The sequence below is a fragment of the Saccostrea cucullata genome, unplaced genomic scaffold (assembly GCF_032062105.1).
Source record: "Saccostrea cucullata isolate Sc308-1 unplaced genomic scaffold, CSIRO_AGI_Scuc_v1 ctg19804, whole genome shotgun sequence".
NCBI classification, from domain to species: Eukaryota; Metazoa; Mollusca; class Bivalvia; order Ostreida; family Ostreidae; genus Saccostrea; species Saccostrea cuccullata.
This window is the reverse complement of record NW_026937698.1, coordinates 1-7,216: the sequence shown is the minus strand read 5'-3', so window position 1 is coordinate 7,216 and position 7,216 is coordinate 1. Positions and strand designations below refer to the sequence as shown.

At 33.9% G+C, this 7,216-nt stretch overlaps 1 pseudogene; it reads right to left on the bottom strand.

The window, feature by feature from the left end:
* Positions 1-1,596: 1,596 nt before the first annotated feature.
* On the bottom strand, positions 1,597-5,404 carry LOC134248704 (uncharacterized; annotated as a pseudogene).
* Between the last annotated feature and the right edge of the window lie 1,812 nt (positions 5,405-7,216).

The following is a 7,216-nucleotide window of genomic DNA, read 5'->3' as shown; positions in this document are numbered from 1 at the left end:
CTCCCTACTCCCCAAAAAAAAATTCTGGATTCGCACCAGTATTGGCAGTATCTGAAATGTCACATCGACAATGGGAGATAACTTCACAATATGAAATTCGTCTAGTGTGTCATGCGATGATCTTTGACCTTTTTTGAACTTTAACCTAATCGTTTGTTTGGTTTTTTTTTTACCCCCTTCTATACTTAAACTTGAACTTACCGACCTCCATAGGTCTTGTCAACTTCATGAAATATAATCGCATTGTAACACAAAATGAATGCAGCATGTTCAAATGCTATTCCATTGGCAAACCTTCGTGTCGTCGTTTCCCTCACCTTATCAGAATAAGGGGGAATGACCGAGGTGGAAAGGAGTAATCTAAAAATATGATAATGGGTGACGCAACGTGATGTGATGTAGAATTTACATTTTAACATGTATAGTCAAGAACAAATTTTAAATTAATTCATAACAAACGATGTTTTAACAAAACTGTTCCATCTAGCCTATTCCAAAAAGTATGTGCTGTGTGATTGTGGTGTCGAGGGGGGGGGGGATTAGTAAATTTAAAAAGGTCCTATTATGAGCACAACATTTATAAAATTAATTTACATCATTAATAGAATTCAAACTGGTATATAATAATTAAGCATGTAAAATAAATATAAGAGGTTCTGAGTTATAGGTCACAGGGAGAATTTCATACTCAATTTGATGAATACATGTAAATTATATAGAATTATTTTGACTTTTTTCTTGGAAAGCCGACCAATATGTAGGAGCGTGTATTTAGAGGCAAACACCTTAGTGCGGGTATTATTGTCTCACGACAGCATCTAGTTAAGATTTGTTAAAGATTTTCAGTAAAGAAAAACATCACGCCCATTTCATTAGAAATACTGATAATGCTATACAAAAACAAATTGGATTTGATGGCAAGTTATAAATGCTAATTTCAAATTAATAAAGAAGCGGTGCTGTGGCGCCGGAATGAAACGTAAACGATAAAGCTAAAACTATTACTTATCTTTCCCCCTTCCTAAAGCTAATGTAAAAATTTATTTTTCATTTTATTTAGCAAATATAGAACTGGTTGATATTGTTTTTTTAACCATAACCACTGCAACACAACTGTTATACGTAAGCCGAACTACCACAGAATAGACGATATACTATTTCTAGCATTTCCTATTTTCACCTTAATTCTGTTAGACTTTCGTTTTTATGCAATCAACTAGAGCTTAGATGCCCTCAGAGCGAGGATTATCATGATAAAATTTAAAGATATTAAATTAATAAATGAATAAATAAAATATTAAAAACAACAGAAACTTCTTAACATTGACCTTATTGCAGACCCGGTGTGCGATTTCAGATGACGCCTAGCTAGCATGTTAAAGTAATGACGTCGCGTCTGGATTTTTTCGTAAAATCTCGACGTTCTGCGATAAAAGGTGCAGTATTGAGCGTTATTTTTTCAATGCATACATTTGAGTCATGTATATAAATTATATACCATTTAATTTAAGAAATCCTAGGCTTTTTAGAATGTTTTGAATGGAGCAGCTATGAAACGCGGCATATTTTGGGCAATACCGCCCTTTGTTCTTAATAATACAAAGTAACTCCTTTATAGATTTTATGGAAGGACTTTTTGATGACATATTGCTGTATGCTCTTAGAATAGGTACATTAGTGTATAAATTGTACTGAACAAAAATAGCCTTGCAGGACGTTTAAATGTTCATATACACAAATAAAGGGAAATAGATGACTATGAGGTCCAAACACATACTTGCTACATCAATACATCATGACAGATATTTCAATAGTATATCATTAGACACTTTAAGCTTAAGTTGTTAATAACACATACTTAGATGATGTATCAACTCAGATCTTGACAGTCATATAATACAGAAAGTCAGCCTTCTTCCAACACCCACAGGACACCCTCTGCTGTCTTTACATGTGCTAAAGGTCTGCTTACAGCACTAAGGTGGACAAGTCTCTGACACAAGGTGATTGAATGGAAATGAAAATGTCCTTTATCATTGTCAGCAAGGGGAAATACGTCCAATACAACCAAATGATGAGTAGCTCTGTTCACACGATGCTGAAGAAACGAATTGATTTCTCCGAACTGGGTCCCATTTGAGCAAGGAACTTTCACAATAGAAGTCTTTCTTCTTTTAAAACCCTTAGCAATGAATTTTTGGCACCGTCCATTAATGTCCACAAAGTCACAGCTTTTGTCATTTTCTACCACAAATTCATCAAAGTTCAAGATGTTGATGTTCAGGGCGCATTTGTAGAATGTCATCATGTGTTGGCTCATCTGTGGAGTCAATTGCCGAGTTTTGTTGCTGATTGGTGGCGGTGGCGACAACGGTTGTGGCTCCAATGTTGGGGACTCACTGTACTCAGATGCAATTTTCTCTGAAAGGTGAGTAAGTTTGTTGTCACAGTTAAATATCTCGGAAGGCTTGAAGCGTTGAGACAACACCATGTGAACACACAAGTCATAAATCTGAAATAAAGAATGAAAATTGTGAAGAAAAAGAAACCTTTCATAATACAATGCAAATTATGAGTTTTTCAAAAGATGAAAACAAAAACATTACAGGTAAGATACAGAAGCTACGAGAAGTAAGAAATTAAACATTTTCTCACAAAAGTTTCATAATAAATTAATACACAGTCCATTTGACTCTTAATTATTCTATCATGACATTGAGGAATCTGTATTTCATTACTAAAAATTTAAAAATATTTCTGAAAAAGAGCTAAAAAAATTAGAAAATTCTGCCATCACTGAACTTACTATGTATATGCAAACATCCTGTGAATTGATCAACAAAGAAACACTATTAACCTGATTACATTTAACAGTAATTTTCTTTGGAAAAATAGTAATTATACTTAATTAAACTTACTACATATGTTTCCATCACAGTTGACTCCTCGACACCCTTTCTAAGCATTGACGGTGAACAAATCCATCCATTAGCCATTTCGTAGGGAAACAGCCAACGACCATAAACTGGGCTAAACTCTTCTAGACCATCCACGATGTGATGTATAAGATGTGTAGTCAAATTCTGAAATGATAAGAAAATTTTCATTAAGCTGATACATAAATAATTGCCATATAAGTTGACTCTCTATAATTTTTTAAAAGTACCTGCACTGTTTAAGACTGTCATAAGATTTCCAACAAAAAATTATTTGATGGATTACAGTGAACAAATAAATATCCGAGTTTAAAATTCAATTTGCAAATGTTACCTGGAGTGACAGTGGGAAATCCCTCTCCACTAGACACAGAGCATGATGAACATCAATCTGCAACTGTTCAATGGCTGCTTGATGAATGGATGGGGAGATAACTCTCTTCAGGGTATCAAATACAAAGAAAAGAGTTCCTTCTTGCTTTGGAGGTAAAAATCCTCTGATACACCACTGAAGCCCACCAGTAGTCACAAACTAAAAAAAGACACCATTGTATTAATCAAAGGATCTGTAAATGAACACACAGAATATTAATCTGCATTTTGCATTTCTATAAAAAAAAATTCCATAAAACAATGATTAATATATATAAACTAATATTGAATGTTCATTACATTATTTACATAAAAAAGGATAAAAACTGAAAATGACGTCCTTGCTACTTTAACGACCATGCATATATTTTATAATATTTAAAAAAACATTGGCTAAGATAATAAGTAACTTCACAATTACAAGCTGTAAATTATTACCTGTAACTTGGAACTCATAGTTCTCAATGTCCAGGGTTTGGAGAAATGTGGCCCAGGTGTAATCCCATTAGCTTGTCTGTATACTATTTCACAGGCCCTCTTGTCAGCTTCCTTAATCTGCTTCTTTGTAAGTTCCCATGGAATTGTTTGTGAACTGTCTTGGCGTGAAGTTTGAGTCTTGTCAGTCTTCTTTTTCTTTGGCCTACTTTCCAGCTGCTCGTCGTCTACTACGATGTCTGTAAATCGTGCATATGAATGTTCACAATGTAAGACTTTCTCTGAATTCAGTTTTCCAGTCAACATTTCTAAAACATGATTTACAAAGTCTGCAAAGGTGTGCATCCCGTCTGGTGTTGCATCTGCTGCATCCTATTGTGGTACAGAAGTTTCTGAAGGGAGTATTCTCCTTTAGACCGGTTTCTTTCTGGTGTTTAGCTTTCTGGGATTTATTTCTTTTCAGCTCAAACTCTTTGCGCAGCTCAGCTTCCTCTTCACATGTATAAGATGTTGGTTTCTGCTCCCTTTCACAACCACGTTTACCAAAGCCTACCTCAGACCTCAGGGGATGATTTGAATCCAGAAACCTACGATTTGAGAGATGGATAGTCTTGTGCAGATGTTTACAATTCTCTCCTACATCTCGGCAGTACGGACAAGATCTCAATGCACCATGTCCAGATGAAACACTTTGGAATATGCTGGAATATCACACAGGTACTGAAGTAACGCCACTTTCACATTCATCGGTGCAATTTCATACGCATTACACAGCGTGAATTCCGAAAGTGAAAGAAGTTCATCAATTAGAAGTTCCAGATATGGCTCCAGGGACTTTGGTTCACTGCCGTTAATTCCACTTGGAATTACTCCTACCAACAGCATATGTCCAAAAAGTTGGCGAATTTCAAATGGTAGGTTGATCCACGTCAGAATGAGAGGCCACATGGATTTCTGACTGGTCATGTGTTTATTAGGATTCACTCCATCTTTGAATAGGGACAATGGAACTGTATGGCATTCCTGCTGTCCTTGGAAGACCCCTCAAGTTTCAAACCAGGACTTGTACACTTTGCAATCGGTAAAGTCTCTTAGATTTCCATTTGCAGAGACTCCTCTATTTGAATTAAGCAATTTACACAAGTTAAAAGTCCCAAACCAGCGACTCAGTCTTGGTCCTAAAGGCATGTAAGTGTATTTCTTCTGCACAAATCCTCTCTTTTTCCTTGGTTCACCACAGATAGGGCAATTCTGCAAACTGGAATATTCTTTGTCTTTGAAGTCCCTGTAAAGTATGCAGTCATTGACGCAGGCATCATACTTCCCAAGAGGCATCAGGAGTAGCGATATGAAATCTTTGGCTTCTCGGAATGACTGTGGCAGGCAATTAGGTTGTGGAAGTGATGACTTTTCACAGGCCAAGGAATCCGACACTGCTGATTTTGACATGCCATGGTTCATACTAAATATGTACATGTGTTTTGTCACTGCATCTAACACGCTAGTTGTTGATCCTTCAAATAATGGCTGCTGGAATCTACAATCTGTGAAAATAGCCTCATCATATGGGAATTTTGATACTATCGGGGCATTAATACTTTTCACATACTGTCTTTCATGGTGGTAAAAAGTTGATCTGGGAATCCATTTTCCCTCACACTTCTGACACAGGCAAATTTTCTGCTGTTCTGTAAAAAAAAAATCAATTATTTCTACTGTTCTGAAGGAAAAATCAAATGAAGTGCAGAACTTTTAAAACAATCAACAAACATTAAAATTAACACATTTCACTAATTGAAAGAAATAAAATTGAAAAAGAAATTGCAAGTTTTAATTAATTTCAATGCTTGAGGATTGATCTGCATGTTTTATTTGCATGTAATTAAATTTAAAAAAAAATTCAAAATTACCATCTGATTTCTGCATTACTTCACTGGGGATAAAACAAATGAAGTATAAAATACAGATATAGAAACAGATCATGTCTGTTCAAAAGAAAAGTTAACCCATCTTCTCTCTATCACTGATTCAGTAGCTATGATAGATGACTGTTAATCACTCTGTGAATTGGACTTACACAAAAAGCTTGTGATGTGAAACTTCCAAGGCCCCAACTAACACAGTAGCTCTGTGTGAAACTTCCAACTAACATGGAAGCTCTGTGTATACACATCAAAGGGAAGCTGATCAAAGGGACTGTTTCAGCCACCCTCTGTTGTGAAACTCACAGTCAGTGTCTAGATTTTTTATTTTACATTGATGATTAAAAAACATAGTAAAATGACAGCTAAAACATGGGAGCTTCATCATGTGAATTAAATTAATCTAAAAAAAAAGAAGAAGAAATTCTCCTGAATATTTTTCTCATTCGACATTTTTGAAACAGAAATTAATCCAATAAATGCTGCTCCAATTTATTTTCTTTATTATATGATTTTTCTTTATTATTTGATAATTTAATCATTTGTATCATATATATATATATATATATATATATATATATATATATATATATATATATATATATATATATATATATATATATATATATATATATATATATATTAAAAACAGCATTAAAATGTAAAGGTTTCTTGAAAGTTTTATTAGATTATACATGTACAGATGTATGTTGAAAAATTGAACTCTACCAAATAATTACCAGTATTCAAAATGAAAATTATTTAAAATATATAATTATATATGCTTAGTTTATACATGGTTTTTAATAATTATATGTAATATTGAACAACAAAATACCCGGGTCAGTTCATTAAAATAAAATTCAATTCTTAATTAATGAGAATTTTTTTTTAATTTAAATGTTGGTTTCATTGATTTGTATTTAAAATTGTGTTGGAAATGAAATGAAAGCAAGCTTGTTTAAAATTGCTAAACAACATATTAATTATGATTACAATGATCAAATTAATTATGATGATAAGCATTTTAGTATTTTAATTAGAGCCGAGCTCGTTGCAAAGCAACGAATAGGTCTTCCGTTGGAGCTACGGATAAGGGCCGGTACACACGGTAAGGCTAGCCTTATAAGTCTTAAATCGTACGTTTTGCAGGACGTACGGCTCTCGTGTCCACACGCTAAGGCAAGACTTACAATATTATAAACAACATTTGTACATAAATGCCATGCGTTTTTAACTATAAATAGTGTGCATTATTAAACAAAATAATGGATTACTAGTTAGGACTTTAAATTAGTTTTACCGACCAGTGCATCCACACTTCTTAACAAGGAGGAGGAGGTTATCTGAAGTATTTGTAGATATTTTCATTATCTTACTCGAATATACTCTGTGTTTTCTTCAATATACCAACGTGTATGGTTTTATAAAAATAGATTGAACTTTGGGTAAATGGTTTTCATTGGTCAAGAATTAAAAGTCAGCTAAGTCTTGTATTAGAAAATAGAGCAGTGTTCTATTCTAAAGTCAGACTTGTAAGGCTCAAAAAAC